The sequence below is a fragment of the Epinephelus lanceolatus genome, chromosome 17, assembly GCF_041903045.1.
Source record: "Epinephelus lanceolatus isolate andai-2023 chromosome 17, ASM4190304v1, whole genome shotgun sequence".
Lineage (NCBI taxonomy): Eukaryota > Metazoa > Chordata > Actinopteri > Perciformes > Serranidae > Epinephelus > Epinephelus lanceolatus.
Window position 1 is genome coordinate 38,514,392 of NC_135750.1, and position 16,667 is coordinate 38,531,058.

General features: G+C 39.2%; 1 protein-coding gene across 3 annotated transcripts in view; it reads left to right on the top strand.

The window, feature by feature from the left end:
• The window catches only part of fbxw4 (F-box and WD repeat domain containing 4), a 79,140-nt gene that overhangs the window by 14,198 nt on the left and 48,275 nt on the right, over window positions 1–16,667 (top strand). The window lies entirely within an intron of this gene.

Here is a 16,667-nt window from a genome sequence, read left to right on the forward strand (position 1 = left end):
GTCAGGGCTCTACGCTATTATTTTTCACTAGCAGCACAGAGGCCCCTAACCTCTGAAAATTTTAGGAGCACAAGCAGAATTTACACCATAAATGGACTTGCAACGCAAACATTCACATCCCTATCATTTTCATTGTATTACTGATGAATAATTTGATAATAATTGCAGAAATGGCTATTTGCTTTCAATTCACAGTGACACATTTTATTGTACACTTTTAAAAAAGCAACATTAACAATATAGATGCAAGCAGCAATTAGGGGGGGGTCAAACAACATGGCAGGGCAGATTCTGTAACCTTGGCAGTATAATGGAAGTGTCAGAAACACGGCAGTAAACACTCAAGAAATTTGGGTATTTCAAAAGAAATTTGGCAGAAATGCTGCACACTATACTGGCCAAAAGGCACCAACTCTATTGCAAGTCCTCAGCCTGGACAGCCTGGAAGAAATTTGGAACTTTGAACGAAATTTGGCACTGAAGTGCTGCACACAATATTGGCCAATAGCCTCCATCATTTTTGAAAGTCCTAAGCTATGCTAGAGAGTTTCTGAGATATGAGCACACTTCCAGTGGTCAAAGCCGGTAACTATATTGAAAATTCTTAGGATGAGGTGATGAGTCCATGCGCAAAGTTTGGTTTCGATACATTACATCAGATCCCCCTGTGGTGTACAGGGTGCATCAGAAGGCCAGCCTTTATAATTTGGCCTCCTGGATCTTTTGCCCTGACTGGACCACATCTGAACAGCCTCTCTGGCATCAAAATCCTCTAGGCTCGGTCCTTCCATGCTAATTCGAATTAAATCCTCTACTGTGTCAACATGTAGAGACCCCCTGACATCAGTTTTGATCCTCTTCTGTGCAGAAAATCCTCTTTCACATACAGCAGAGGAGACAGGAAGGGCCAGTGTGATATGCACTAGTTGGAGTATGTTCTACAAAGAACAAAATTAGTTGAAGTTTTATTTAATAAAAAGAAGTCCTAATTGCCAAATAAATTAATGAGGGTATGATATGTAGGCTACCTTGTAATCTGAGCAGAATGGCAACTTTGTTAGCATCATCTCCCATAATGCGTGGTAAGACTTGTTCATGTAGTTCTTGAAAATGATGCTCTGGCCAGGAATCATGATTGAGTATCTTGAATGACCTCCCTGCCTTTGCTGTTGCTGATGCAGATTCTTCAGCTATCAAGGAACAGAAAAAGAGAGACAACAGAAAGACAAAGATGAATATGTCATAATGTTATGTCTTATTAAATCTTCACAGGAAAAAAATATCTTGAATGAATATAACTTGCCAAGTAGACTATTGAATCTTTGCCTAATGTGCTGCACAGTGCAGTCAACAGTTGCTGTAATTGCTTGTTGCAGCTTTGGTGTGCTGGTCATGGAGAGCCCATCCTTTCCCAGTCTGTCAGCTTCTCCTTTGATGGTGACCCCCTGAGTTCACACAACATTTTACATTAAGATATTATGGACCTTTAGAAAACCAAATCAGTAGCTGAAATTATTCAAGTAACTGCTTACCTGATACTTGTACAAAGGGTGAGTCTCACTGTCCTCCTCTTGTTGTCTTCTTTGTGCCTTAAAGGATAACTTAGGTATTTTTCAACCTGGGCCCTATTTCCCCATGTGTATGTGTGCGTATGATTCATAGGTACAACTCGTTTTAAAACTGGTTCAGTATTGAGGGAGGCAGATGCAGCCGGCAACTGCGAGGTAGATATGGGGGCAAATGCGTCCCGTATAAGTTTGCGCATTAAAACTTTTTTTCACCACTGACCGGTTCAGATCGCTGGTGCTATCTCTGTAAATAGCATACTAAAATATTTTCTTTAAACATGTTAAATATTAAGGGGAAAAACTACACATGACCAGATAAAAATGATTGTATTTGCCCTTTATACTTTGTAAAGTGCATCTCTTCCTTGGCTATGAAAAAAGCTGTGTTGAATTTCAAAATTAAATCTGCTTCGTTTGCACTGTGATTCGCAGCCTCCTGCCTTCCACATGCATCGGGTAGTGAAGTACCACTTTGTTTATTTGTGAATAGGTCACGGCAGATTCTGTGCTTTTGACTCATGTTATGTTTGACCAGTGTGTCATGTTTGACCTGGGTAGTGCCAGCCTGGTCTGCAAATTTAGTGTACTGATAGCAGAATTTACAGCTCATTAAACTGGTGTCTTTTGAGTACCTTAGCCAGATTTATATATATATATATATACATATATATATATATATATACAGTACAGGCCAAAAGTTTGGACACACCTTCTCATTCAATGCGTTTTCTTTATTTTCATGACTATTTACATTGTAGATTCTCACTGAAGGCATCAAAACTATGAATGAACACGTGGAGTTATGTACTTAACAAAAAAAGGTGAAATAACTGAAAACAGGTTTTATATTCTAGTTTCTTCAAAATAGCCACCCTTTGCTCTGATTACTGCTTTGCACACTCTTGGCATTCTCTCGATGAGCTTCAAGAGGTAGTCACCTGAAATGGTTTCCACTTCACAGGTGTGCCTTATCAGGGTTAATTAGTGGAATTTCTTGCTTTATCAATGGGGTTGGGACCATCAGTTGTGTTGTGCAGAAGTCAGGTTAATACACAGCCGACAGCCCTATTGGACAACTGTTAAAATTCATATTATGGCAAGAACCAATCAGCTAACTAGAAAGAAAAACGAGTGGCCATCATTACTTTAAGAAATGAAGGTCAGTCAGTCCGGAAAATTGCAAAAACTTTAAATGTGTCCCCAAGTGCAGTCGCAAAAACCATCAAGCGCTACAACGAAACTGGCACACATGAGGACCGACCCAGGAAAGGAAGACCAAGAGTCACCTCTGCTTCTGAGGATAAGTTCATCCGAGTCACCAGCCTCAGAAATGGCAAGTTAACAGCAGCTCAGATCAGAGACCAGATGAATGCCACACAGAGTTCTAGCAGCAGACCCATCTCTAGAACAACTGTTAAGAGGAGACTGCGCGAATCAGGCCTTCATGGTCAAATAGCTGCTAGGAAACCACTGCTAAGGAGAGGCAACAAGCAGAAGAGATTTGTTTGGGCCAAGAAACACAAGGAATGGACATTAGACCAGTGGAAATCTGTGCTTTGGTCTGATGAGTCCAAATTTGAGATCTTTGGTTCCAACCGCCGTGTCTTTGTGAGACTCAGAAAAGGTGAACGGATGGATTCCACATGCCTGGTTCCCACTGTGAAGCATGGAGGAGGAGGTGTGATGGTGTGGGGGTGTTTTGCTGGTGACACTGTTGGGGATTTATTCAAAATTGAAGGCACACTGAACCAGCATGGCTACCACAGCATCCTGCAACGACATGCCATCCCATCCGGTTTGCGTTTAGTTGGACGATCATTTATTTTTCAACAGGACAATGACCCCAAACACACCTCCAGGCTGTGTAAGGGCTATTTGACCAAGAAGGAGAGTGATGGAGTGCTGCGGCAGATGACCTGGCCTCCACAGTCACCGGACCTGAACCCAATCGAGATGGTTTGGGGTGAGCTGGACCGCAGAGTGAAGGCAAAGGGGCCAACAAGTGCTAAACACCTCTGGGAACTCCTTCAAGACTGTTGGAAAACCATTTCAGGTGACTACCTCTTGAAGCTCATCGAGAGAATGCCAAGAGTGTGCAAAGCAGTAATCAGAGCAAAGGGTGGCTATTTTGAAGAAACCAGAATATAAAACATGTTTTCAGTTATTTCACCTTTTTTTGTTAAGTACATAACTCCACATGTGTTCATTCATAGTTTTGATGCCTTCAGTGAGAATCTACAATGTAAATAGTCATGAAAATAAAGAAAACGCGTTGAATGAGAAGGTGTGTCCAAACTTTTGGCCTGTACTGTATATATATATATATATATATATATATATGAGATGTTAAAATATCCACAAACATACTGACTGAAATGGGCCAGCCAATTTTTGATCTTTGTAGTTGTGGTTTAGAGGTGCCTTTGATTTCTCAGCCATGTTTACACTCAGACACTTAATAACCTACACACACACACACACACACACACACAGCATTGTTAACATGCAGGCAGACAGATGCAGAGCACTGTAACAGTATCCTGACTTCACCACCTGCTAGTCAAGCAGAGAAGCAGGTGATTGTCCATCTGGCTGCAGAGTGGAAACATCACAGCTCGAACACTCTGTAAAAACGTTTAGGATTCATTTATATAAGGTACAGCAGGTGATTCTAGCACCTGAGGTTTCTGCAAAGCAGGACACTGACTGTTATATACTGGTAGTTTTTTTCTTTTTTAGCAGTAGGGATTCGCTTGACCTCACAAAACATGTTTTTGACCAAATCTCATGAACTCAGAAGCTAATTATGACAGAATTTCACACAAATGTCAAATAGAATAAAATGATGAAGAAACACTGTTCTGGCCTTTACTCAAAGTCATATCTCATGAACAGAAGGGGAGACATTTGATTAGATACTGAGTAGAGATGCAACAGTTCTCGGTAAAATAACGAACCATTCAGTCCGCCCCCTTATGGATGGCGGGTTTTCGGTTTTGCAATTAATTTTGCATTGATGCTTTACAGGCCACTGTGTGTGTGTGTGTGTGTGTGTGTGTGTGTGTGTGTGTGTGTGTGTGTGGGTGTGTGTGTGTGGATGGATGTATAAAGAGAACGGCCGAGTCAGCCTGCTGCACAAAAGCCCTCCCCGCGAGTTAATGTCCAATCACTGTTGCTCTGCCCACTCACCCCCTCACACTGTTGTAACTGGAGCTGGGAAAAGTGACGCTTGCCTCACACAGAAAAGAAGCGGAAAAAATAAACAAAGAGAGCCATGGCAAGTGCAAGCGGAGGAGTTGAGAGAAGTTTGAAGAAGCACCGGCTTCATACAAATCTCTGTTGTGGGATCATTTCGGTTGAATACAGAGACGAGGGAGTGAAAATAGTTAACAGAAATTTCACTGTCTGCAAACGTTGCTTGAAACACGTCCCATACGTAAAAGGAGACACGAGCAATAAGTGCAAGCAAGCATCTCCAGCGTAAGCACCCTGATGTAACGCTTTCTGACAGTCGAGGATTCGAGAGGCGGTTTACCATTTGAAAGTGTTGTGTTCAGTAACTGTTTACATTTGAAAGAATTTCTTAAAGATATGTCATACTACTGTATTTAGTATAGTGTATACTGTAAGAGTTGTCAAGGTTAAGAGGCTGTTAACTTAAAAAAAATACAGTATGTTTACATTTGGAAAAGTTTTATTCAATACACCAGTGATACTGGAATTGTTTACTGCAAAATGCAGTTTTTGCTGACAGGCAAAATAAAAAAGATAATTTTGGGGGGAAAAAATTGTTCTCTTTACACACAAAACACGTACCGAAACCGAACCGAAACCATGGCCCAAAAACCGAGGTACAGACCGCGGTCTTCCTGTACCGTTGCACCCCTAATACTGAGTATGTGACACTAATTTTGTGTGCCCATCTTGAAACTGTGCTAATTGTAAAGATCTTCTGTGCTGCCAGGGGGAAGATGTTTGTGAAGCATCCATGTTTTCACAGACATGGATGTAAATTGTAATTGCAACTAGACTGGTTTGATTCAGCCGTAGGGTGGTATTTCTGGTTTGGGATTGTTGCAGTCTAAAATGCCTGATTTCACAGCAGCTTTATTACAAAATTGCAATGCATGTTGCAGTGTTTTTATACATTTCTTTTTGCGATGAAATTGCTGGAGCAAGTGAAAATTGCAAAAATATTTGCTTTTTTGTGTATAATTCATTAAAAACCAAAGGAAATTGTCTAAGTGTGTTCTAAGTAGCCTCACCTAAAAGGCTGAATGAATAAACACCATAACACCACTCCTAACTCCTAAACTATTTCTTTATCAGACACACACATTGTGTATGCACACACACACACACACACACACACACACACACATACACACACAGTTGGTCATGCAAACATGCAAGCACGCCTCTATCACTTTGTGATTCATACTACATTAACGCTTCCACTAACCACACATATTTAGTCTAACTCACTTTGATTCTTTCAGTATGTGCAAAAGATGTGGATGTAACAGCCTCTGTCATGGTGATTTGTCTTGTCTGTTGTTTGCATGTTTCAGCCATTCTCTGTGTGTGTTTTGTCGAAGAAAAATGTTTGTCAGTCAGTGACTTTTGTTTGTGTTCCATCACAACTATTGACGCAGTGCGAAACAGTTTACACAGTCTTTTGTGTAGAACATCAAGTAATTAACTCCTTTGTCTTAAGATGATTTGTAAAATCAGTAAAAAGGTGGAGTAATTGGCTTAAATGGAAAGTCACAAGAATTCAAAAACCCCAGATTGTGTTTCATGATGTTTTGCAATATCCAATATGAACCCTATAGAGTGAAGTTTTTTTATTTATATCTTTGCATGTCACCTACTGTAGTGTTTGGTTAAGGTTAGGGGAGTAAATAATAGGGGTGTAAATCACCAGTTTCATTATGATATGATATAATAATGATTCTTTGGACAACGATACGATAATTGCCAATATTACAAAGGCTGCCAAGATACGATTTAGATTTGATACGATTCAGGGGCCTGTGATCGATAAGAGACGATATCATCTGCCCATTTATCACAATCAGTTACAGAAGACACTTCCTCCCCATTCTTTTTTTCTTTTGGCCATTAAAGATAAAAACAACACAGAAATAATAAGTACAGTAAAATTTACTTTAAACTGATTCCACTAACACAGAAAACAGCACATAGGATAAGTTAACCTTCAGGGCTCTCTGCCAGAGAGACCTTTCTGGAAGACTCTTTTCATTTTAAGGAAAAGGACAGGAAAACATCATCTTTTTCATAAAACTTAAGGACTATCTGGCTTCTTGCACTACAGGCAGACTTCTCCCAACAGCCATAAACATGGATTAACAGCAAGATCATTTGACAGAGGTGTACAATTCAGCTTAGTAATAACTGTCAAGGTTCATGGACAAATAATTGTTTTTTAATAGTTACTCATTATTAGCTGAAGACTGTTTACATTGCATAAATTAGCCTAGTGGCTAGCAGACTTTTTTTCCCCCTCTACTCAGCTTAAAAAATTACATGTAATGTTGTCATTTTTCTTACTCACTGTTGGTTTAAGCCACTGCAGTGTAGTGAGCAGTTAGAAGAGTGAGATGTGGGGCGCTGGTGGCTTAGTGGTTAGAGCAGGCGCCCCATGTACAAGGCTGTTGCCGCAGCGGCCCGGGTTCAACTCCAGCCTGTGGCCCTTTGCTGCATGTCACTCCCTCTCTCTCTCTCCCCCCTTCACGCTTGTCTGTCCTATACATTAAAGGCTAAAAAGCCCCCAAAAAAATCTTAAAAAAATAAAATAAAATAAAACAGAAGAGTGAGATGTCCGAACAGGCAGGTATTTCATGTTTTATCTCATAACGGCATTGTTTACATACGGCATGTGTTCTGTCTGTTGACCCGTATTTTCTCCAAAATTGAAAATATTTCCACAGTGCTGATTTATTCCTGAATAAATAACGTTATCCTCATCGTCTCTCTCTCTCAGCTGCTTGCCATCTGCCTGCTGCTGTTTGACTGTGACACAGAATTTCAAAATAAAGGCATGTCCTATAGATGATGATATGGATCGATGTTTTCACTTTGCATCAATGATATTGTATTGTTAATCATTGAATCGATGTATTGATCCAGATTGATGGATTGTTACACCCCAAATAAATTAATGCGTAACCTACATTTAAAGTAACTAAAATACTCATTAATTTAAATGAGACCACTGTGTTGGCATGGCAAAGAATCAAATACATGCAAATGCACGTGCCTGGTAAATGACATTGAAACTTAAAGAGTGTATTTCTGCTGTTTCCCCTGATAAGAGTTCCTGTCCCACAATATGATAAACCATCTGATATCTGTTAGATTCACTACATACCCATCTATAACACCGACTTCCACACCTCTGTTTTCCTCGTGGCTATATAAAGGACACACTACCTCCTGTATTTGCACTTCACTGTCGAGTCATCCAATATGGACAGAATTTCTACAGTTCTGGACTGTTTTGAAATGGTTATACCCCTGACCCAATATACAAAAGATCTTATCAGTATTCATTCCTTAACACCTAATATTAGAATTACCTCTAACCCTAGATCCAACTTGAATCCTTTCAACCCAATCTTCGTCCAGTCTAGGGATGTAACAATTACTGGTAAAATGATAAACCACGGTAAAATTCCCGACGGTTAGTATTACTGTTTCAAATTTTAATTATCATTAAAACCGTGTTTGATTACCGCACTCATGATGATACAGACATGACACACTATACGATGGTCAACACCAGTTATCCCCGGTCGTCTTTCACGACGTGTGTGATGTCATCGGGTTATTCTTGTCCTATTTTTTATTACTTTTACTATTATTTCAGTCACTGTGTCTGTTCATGTGCCAGTTGAAATGTTGTTGTAGACATCTAAAAAGCTATTCACAATATATTTCACAATAAAAGCCTATTTAGAAAATGGAGGGATTCTCTCAGCTGAGGTTATAAGGGGCTTTTTATGATAATAATGATAACTGTGATAATTTTGGTCACAATAATCGTGATATGAAGTTTTCATACCATTACATCTCTAGTCCAGTCATGTCCTAAAGCCTTGTAAATAAGTGGGGAGCAGATAAAATGTCCTCATTTTCAGTCAAAAATTGTAACTGTTGCACACAAGGAAATAAGAAATCCAGTATATCAGCATACATGCATGGTGGCATTATCTGTCTGATCCAGGCTTCGCAGAGACTCTCAGATCTGAGAGGAACAGGCAGATTATCCACATCATTAATTCTCCAATTTGCTGGCTGAAATAGCAGACTGTGCCTCAGCCCACCGCCCCCTCATAATGGAAACCTGCTCCCTACCTCTCACTGACCAACGGCCTGGTTAATTAAAATTCTTCTGGAAAGCAGGTGTCAACTCACTGATAGACCTGTTAACTAACTTCTGCCCCACACACCAAGTATCTCACCCCTCCTGATCCCTGAAAGGTTTAAGCATAAGGCTAGCTATAAGTCAAAGGATATGACAGAACAAATAATATCAAATCAAGCAGTTGAGAAAGAGTTGAAGAGCTGGGAGTGAAATGGCTGCAACAGACAATTAGGTCTGAACTAAAACAGTCGTGATTGACTTCCACCAATGTAAGGGATAGCCATTGTTCTATGATGTAATTGTAATTTTTCTCATCAGATGTTATGATGCAGTATGCATGTATTATAGAACTGATCAGTACTCACTTTATATTGTGAATGGTCTTTAAAATAACTTTGTGTTATATTTGCTGAGTTTTGAAAGATGTACATGACACAGATGTTTGTTTGTTTTTCAGAAACATATTTTAGTAACCGTTGAGCTGTAAAATAAGAAAGTTTGTGGCCCCAGCCACCATATTGGAAACAGTCAACTGAAGTACCAATCACCACCCACCAGCCAGAGCACACTTTCTTATCTTACGTTGCACTAAAATGTGTTTCTGAAATCCTTTGGCTAGAGAAATAGGCAATGCAGTAACAGAATCTTTATTCATATTTGATCAGCGACCGCAGTTTACAAGTGGTGACTGACATGATTGACAGTTGCGTTAGAGACTCCTCAGCTTTGATTGGTTGTTTTCATTCACATTCATTGAACAAAAAGCTAATATAAGTAATTTGCAAAGCTGTTTGGAGATGTGGATTAGGACTACTTTGAATTTTAAGTAACAAACTTTTTGAGTTTGCTATTGCTGAGACACTTCCGCTGATGTTAACCATGCCTCGAAGAAGAGACCCCTCAGTAGACTGTAGATCAATAATAACTGATTTATTGTAAAGTGGAAAGGGTTACAGAGTTACCCGCTAGACTAAAGATATTCATCCATTCACAGTCAGACAAGTTGTCTACAAATGGGGGTGACTGAGAAATGTTGCATGTCTCTGTACATGTGGTCACCCAGCCAAGATGACTGCAAGGGCACAACAAGGAATTGAGCTTAGCATTAGTTAAGGCAGGCCATGATGTCAAGCTCAGCTTACATCCCAGCTACATCAGCTGATCTCAAGCAGCCCAGTCAACTGATGGAGCAGCTGATTGATGGAAGGGAGTCAGCTTATAGATCACATGATTCTTCTTCTTCTATTCTTTCTATGCAACCAATTGTCAAATCTCATTCAGGGTGCCCTATTTAAACTGCTTTGGCCTACCTTATGTTGCTTTCTCTTCAAGCTGCTTTGCAACCCACCTCCACCCCAGCTCCTCCTTTTCATGTTGTGTTGTTCCTGGAGGGTCTTGGTGGCTGCTCTCTCTGCCTTAGGCTTTCCTTGTAGGCACATGGAAGGGCAAAGAGGTGTTCATGGAAATTAAGTTTTCTTTAAATAAAGTGATCATGACTGAAATATTATATGTGTACTGTAAAGTGTAAAAAGATAAAAGGCTTAAATGCGTGTCATTGGAACAGGTTAAGAATTCTGTTCATGAATCAACCCAACAAAAATACTGTGGACAGACTTCAAGCAAGCCATTCACAGCAGATGTTCAAAGAACCTGGTGTAACTAAAACAGTTTTGTAATGGGTCAAAATCCCCTTTGAGAGGTCTACCAATCTAATCTGCAGCTACGTTTTAGGAGGTTCAATCAGATATTAAATCCAATGATTCACCTACTTTTTCCACCAGCATTGTGAATGTTTATTAGGTGTGTTCAGTAGATACATATTATATTTGTTTCTGTTATTATTAACTTAAGTCTATTTTCTCTATAAAGGTGATAAAGAGCAGATAACATTTTATGACCAAATAAGGCAGAAAACCAGGTAATTCCAAAGGGTTCAATCTCTTTTGCTTGGCACTATATTTACACTCAAGCAGCATAATACACACCATAAAGGGCAACTTCTGTATTTTTCAACCTGAACCCCATTTTCTCATGTTTTTGTGTCCAAGTGACTAATGGCAACAACAGTTTTTGAAACTGGTCCAGTATTTAGTTAGACTGCTGCTGCCAGCTGCAGTGTAACAGGCTGCAATGTTACCACTTACCACAATTGTGCATCGTCAATTTACGTCCACTAAAAGTGCTTGTTTTTTCCACTGACAGGCTCAGATTATTATTTTAAGTGTCTGGCAACATAATGGAAAGAATCCCTATAGAGATCGACCTTTTTGATTATGAGTGAGGTCCTTTGTGTTAACCAAAAACAGCCTCGAAATTGCTACTGCGAAAGCCACCAGGCTCTATTTAAATAAAGAGTAATTTTATTATCATAAAACACACTTCATTCAAAGTCCACAAAATAGAAATTACAAAAGCTGTCTTGGTTTGTCTTTCCTCTGTTTCAACAATCACCAGCTCCAGTTTGATTGCACTAAATCCTTAATTCACCCAGTTAGATCTGAAAATCTGCTGGCTCTGCTGTTTATTAAAATGGACTCTGGTGGGTTTGACAATGGTAATTTCAGGGCTGTTTCAAGTCAAAGAAAAAGAATCTTACTCTTCAACACAAAGGTCTATCTCTGAAATGATAATGTTCCATAATGTTGTTAGACACTTACAAGGGAAGGGAAGGAGTGCTGGACACCCTTTAACTCTTCACCTGCACTGAAAGTGTGCGACGGACGTAAATTATGTATGCTGCACAGCTGTTCAGCTGCACTATGTACATTGTCTAAGCTAATGACTTGATTTAGTTAATATAGACTGCAACATGTGGTAGTGTGACGGTGCTACAAGTGTGTCTCAGAGAGAATGAATAATGTGAAAATCATTGTCCTTGCAGTCTTAAAACTCAGGAGCATGATCCGTGTACTCCAGCTTATCTTGAACATAGGTTCCCTCCTCATGTGCACACAGTTTGACTTAGTTTTTATAGTGTTTGTGTGTACGCTTTGTTTGTTTCATTCTGGAGGCTTTTAGTGAAGACATTACTAACAATACTACTATGACAGCGGTAATAACTTTTTGGGGGAGATTGCATAATTGTTGTTCTTTTATAATGGAATAAAAGTATATGATGGTTTGAAACATCTGCTGAATATACAGTAGATATAGCATTGACAGTGCAACCCTGGTCTCCAGCAGCCAACATGTTCTCCAGTCGGGAGGCTTATTCTCTTTCCAGATGTACGACTCAGGGCAGGTGTTGTAAATCACTCTCTTGAACAGTTTGTGGCATTTGTTTGTGCCATGTGCCTCCTTGACAGATTTTGTTAGATCTTTAAAAGTTAGTTCAGAGTGAATGTTGTGAACGGTTGCTGCCTCCGCAGCACGCCATCCACTAGAACAGCTTTTGTTAGAAATGTAACTCTCTGCTTCAAACACCTTTAATCACATACAGCGATTGAAAAGTCTATAGAAACAGCATCTTTATGCCTTCTACCGACGATTTCAACTATGTTTTTGGATTTTTTGTCCGTCCATCCGTCCCATTCTCGTGAATGCGATATGTCAAGAACTCCGTGAGGGAACTGCTTCAAATTTTGTACAAACGCCCACTTTGACTCAAGATGAACTGATAAGATTTTGGTGGTCAAAAGTCAAGGTCATTGTGACCTTGCATCCATCTCATTCTTGTGAATGCAGTATCTAAAGAATGCCTTGAGAAAGCTTCCTCAAATTTGGCACAAATGTCCTAAGTGGGCTCAAGAATGAACTGATTAGAATTTGGTGGTCAAAGGTCATAGATCACTGTGACTAATAGTTGTCTATTAGAATTAAATAATTAAGTGATGAAATTTGATATTCAAAAGGTCAAAAGGTCAGCTTCACTGTGTTCTTCTGTGCTGCTGGGTTGAAGATGTGTGTGTGTGAAGCATCCATGTTTTCACAGACATGGATGTAACCTGTATATGCAACTTGACTTGTTGGCAGGGGCATATAACCACAAGGTGGTAATTGTAGTTCTAAATGTTGTAGGATTGTAGGATTGTGTGAATGCGATCATTTTGAATGCATCCCATTCACTTCAAGTTTAACCAAGCAATTTATAGCGCTTCATGTGCACTGAAATTCTACACAACGAATGAAGTAAAACAATAATTTTAACTAAGCTGCAGTCAGTCAGTTAGTAAAGTAAGAGCTGTATCTAAGGTGAAGTATAGCCTACTGTGATTTTTTTTTAATACTTCATATTGTATTATTAATGCCCAGCAGACCAGTGCCTCCATTAGTTGCTTGTGCTGAACCAGCAAGATACACTATTGTTGTTATTTTTGGCTTTGGACCTCTTGTCTGCTCCCTGTATTTTGTGATACTTGGGCTGTATTTTAAAGGATGGTTGGATTTGATAATGACTCGAAATACACAGTGTATTTTTGTCTGTACAGTGTGCACTGCAGGCATTAATTGGTGCTTGTCAAGAGGCATTGATTATTTACAGTATATAATCAACCAGCTGAAGAAAAATCTATTTCTGTACAACTGATAATCTATAGATCTATTCCATCCACCATATGCATACACACACACACACAAACACACATCTCATCCTACCTCTGTTTCCATTCCCGTGTATCTGTTGTTCCACTGGATATCATCTCAAGGTCTGTAAGTGAGGATTATTGTGACTGCAGTGAAAGGCCAAGGCTAGTGCAGGACGCCCGCCCCCGTCCATGCTGCCTCGGAAAAGATACTGATCCCATCAGTGCCCATGGACCTTGGCTTTTTCCCCTCCATTCAGATTGCTTTTCCCAATTATATTTCTTTTTCCACACCATATTTTGTGCCCTTTGATGGAGCTCATATTGGATGGGTCCAATGAAATATGACAAGGCACTACAGGAGCTTACAGGGGTAAAGTGGGGACAGATAAGTTTTTCTTACTGGTATCTGTGGGTCTGTTTTGTTCCTGTGAGGTTTAATCTCCACTGTCCAGGGCCTTTTGGTGGCTCTTTCAATTGTGGTCTTGAAAGACATTCCCAGAAAATGTTTATAATTTGTAATTTGACTTATTATTCTGATATATGTAATTTTACCGTATATGGTCAATATATAAACTACTTACTCTACCTTATCAAAAATATTTTGTGTCAAATTGATTTTGTAACTTTTAGTTAGCTTTTTATGCCTTTGCGCCAGCTACCATCGTGGTTGGAGGCATTATATTTTCGGGTTGTATGAAAACATTAGTACGTCCTATTCTCATGAACAGGATATCTCAAGATTTTCCTCAAAGGTATTTCTTCAAATTTGACATGAACGTCCACTTGGACTCAACAATGAAGTGATCAGATTTTGGTGGTCATGGGTTAAGGTCACTGAGAACTTTCATTCATCTCATGCTTGTGAACACAATATCCCAAGAAAACCACTAAGAAATTTCTATAAATTTTGCACAGTTTGAGTCATGGATGAACTGATTCAAGTTTGGTTGTCAAAGGTCAAGGTCACTGTGACCTCATCTGTCTCATTCTTGTGAACGCAATATCTCAAGAACATCTTGAGGGAATTTCTTCAGATTTGGACTCAGCGATGAAATGATTAGAATTTGGTGGTTGTAGGTCACAGGTTAAGGTCACTGCAACCTCACAAAACATGATTTTAGCCATAACTGAAGAAATCATAATTGTATTTTGAACAAAACTTCACACGGATGTCTATTAGGATAAAATGATGAAGTCATAACATTATATAACCAGAAGGTCAAAGGTCATCTTTACCATTAAGATTGTAACGGTACTACTACTCTTATCAGTACTGCTTATCGATCCGGTATTTTAACGGTACTCTTATCGATACTTTTTGAGGAAGAAAAAAAACAAATTAAGAACATAAATTGTTATATTTTCTCAATTCTCATTATGCAACAAAATAGTTTTTTAACAAAACATTTTACTTTTTACAACTTGAAATGTAAAATACATAAAATAATAGTGTTGTCACGGTACCGAAATTGGGACCCACGGTACGATACCAGTGAAAGTATCACGGTTCTGAGTAGTATCACGATACCATAGCGAAAATTAGGCAGATGTGCCTTTTGTCATTTATAAAAAGATAAATTACTTTTCTATAATATAATATATAATAATCAATGATATTTCAATGGAATAAATTACTTATTGACTTATTCATACTTCAAAAACAGCATCAATAAGTGATTAACATAGGGGGGATCAAAATAAAATAAATAAATAAAATAAAAATCAACCAGCCACCCTCCTCCCCTGACAAGTAAAGAACAGTCCCTTCAGTGCGGTGAGGTTTGTGGACTGTTACCTGCCACAAAGAGAGAAATGTGAACGGCTCGTTTCCCCTCTGACACGTCACATACCTGTGTGCCGCCACGGCTCGGTTGTCCAGGTACTTCTGGACAGCCATGACATCAACAAAGAGGAAAACATTGGACCTGGAGCCCGGCTTCTCCGTTGCCGGTAAGCCGTACTTGCACCACGGAGCACTATGGCCGCCGTATTTGACAGGAATACGTATTCCTGTCTGTGACCCCCGTTCAACCCACAACCGGCAGGATTCGCCTGCTGCTGGTTGAAATCTACTCGCACAGCGTGCTCCTGAATGATTTCTTTTACTTGCACAAAACTATTTTTAGTCGCAAATGCAGTAAAATGCTCGCACCGTAGAGCTCTGTGGAAAACCAATCACTGTAGCATATATAAACAAATCTAGCCTACAAGTAAAAATATTAGGTATTCTAGGTATGTTAGGTATTCTAGGTATTTTATATGGTGATGTAACATTAATCACTATGGATATATAGTAGGGCCGTAACAGTACATGTATTTGTGTCGAACCGTTCGGTATGCGACTTTCGGTTTGGCACGACCCTGTACCGAATTATTGGGCGCAGGATATTATTTTATTTTATTTTGTTTTATTTTAATTCCGTTTTTGCGAGCCGAACCATTTAAAATATCTAGTTCCCCGACAGACATAATTGAGTGACGGACCGAGTCCCGTAAATCTCCGCTTTCACTTTGTGCAGCGCATTCTCGCATTTTGACAACATGGCAAGTGAGCCTGACGAACCTGAAGACCCACCCGCAAACAGTCCTCCGTTTGGGAACACTTTGGTTTCAGGGTAAAATACGAAGATGGAAATAAACAAGTTGACAAGACAAAAGCAGTGTGCCGACACTGCAGAACAGCAGTCGGGTATGTACTTGGAAACACGTCTAACATGCTAACGCATCTAAAGCGACACCACCCGAGTTTGAACATTAACTGGCACGACTAGAAAAAGCAATCTGGTGCAAACTACGATATTGTCGTCATTTAAAAAGAAAGAGCGTTTCCCTGACCATCGCACTAAAGAAATGATCAACGCCATCGGAGTTGAGTAAAACTGTTTAAGCTGCACTTTAGATATAAGCATGTTTTGTTTACTGCACTTTAACAAAGTGGGAAAGCTAAGTAAGTTCCTAGTAAAACTGAATCTGAGCAGGCTTTAAAGCTGACCAGCTGCACTATACTTTTTATTTTAATTGAGTAAAACTGTTTAAGCAGAAATTTATATTTATATTTTTCATTAAAAAAATGTGTTAAAAACACAGCAGGATTTTATTTTTCACTTTTATATTTCTATTTTCATTCAAACAATGTGAAAAAGCAGGATTTTATATATATTTGTTTCATTCAAAAATTGTGTAAAA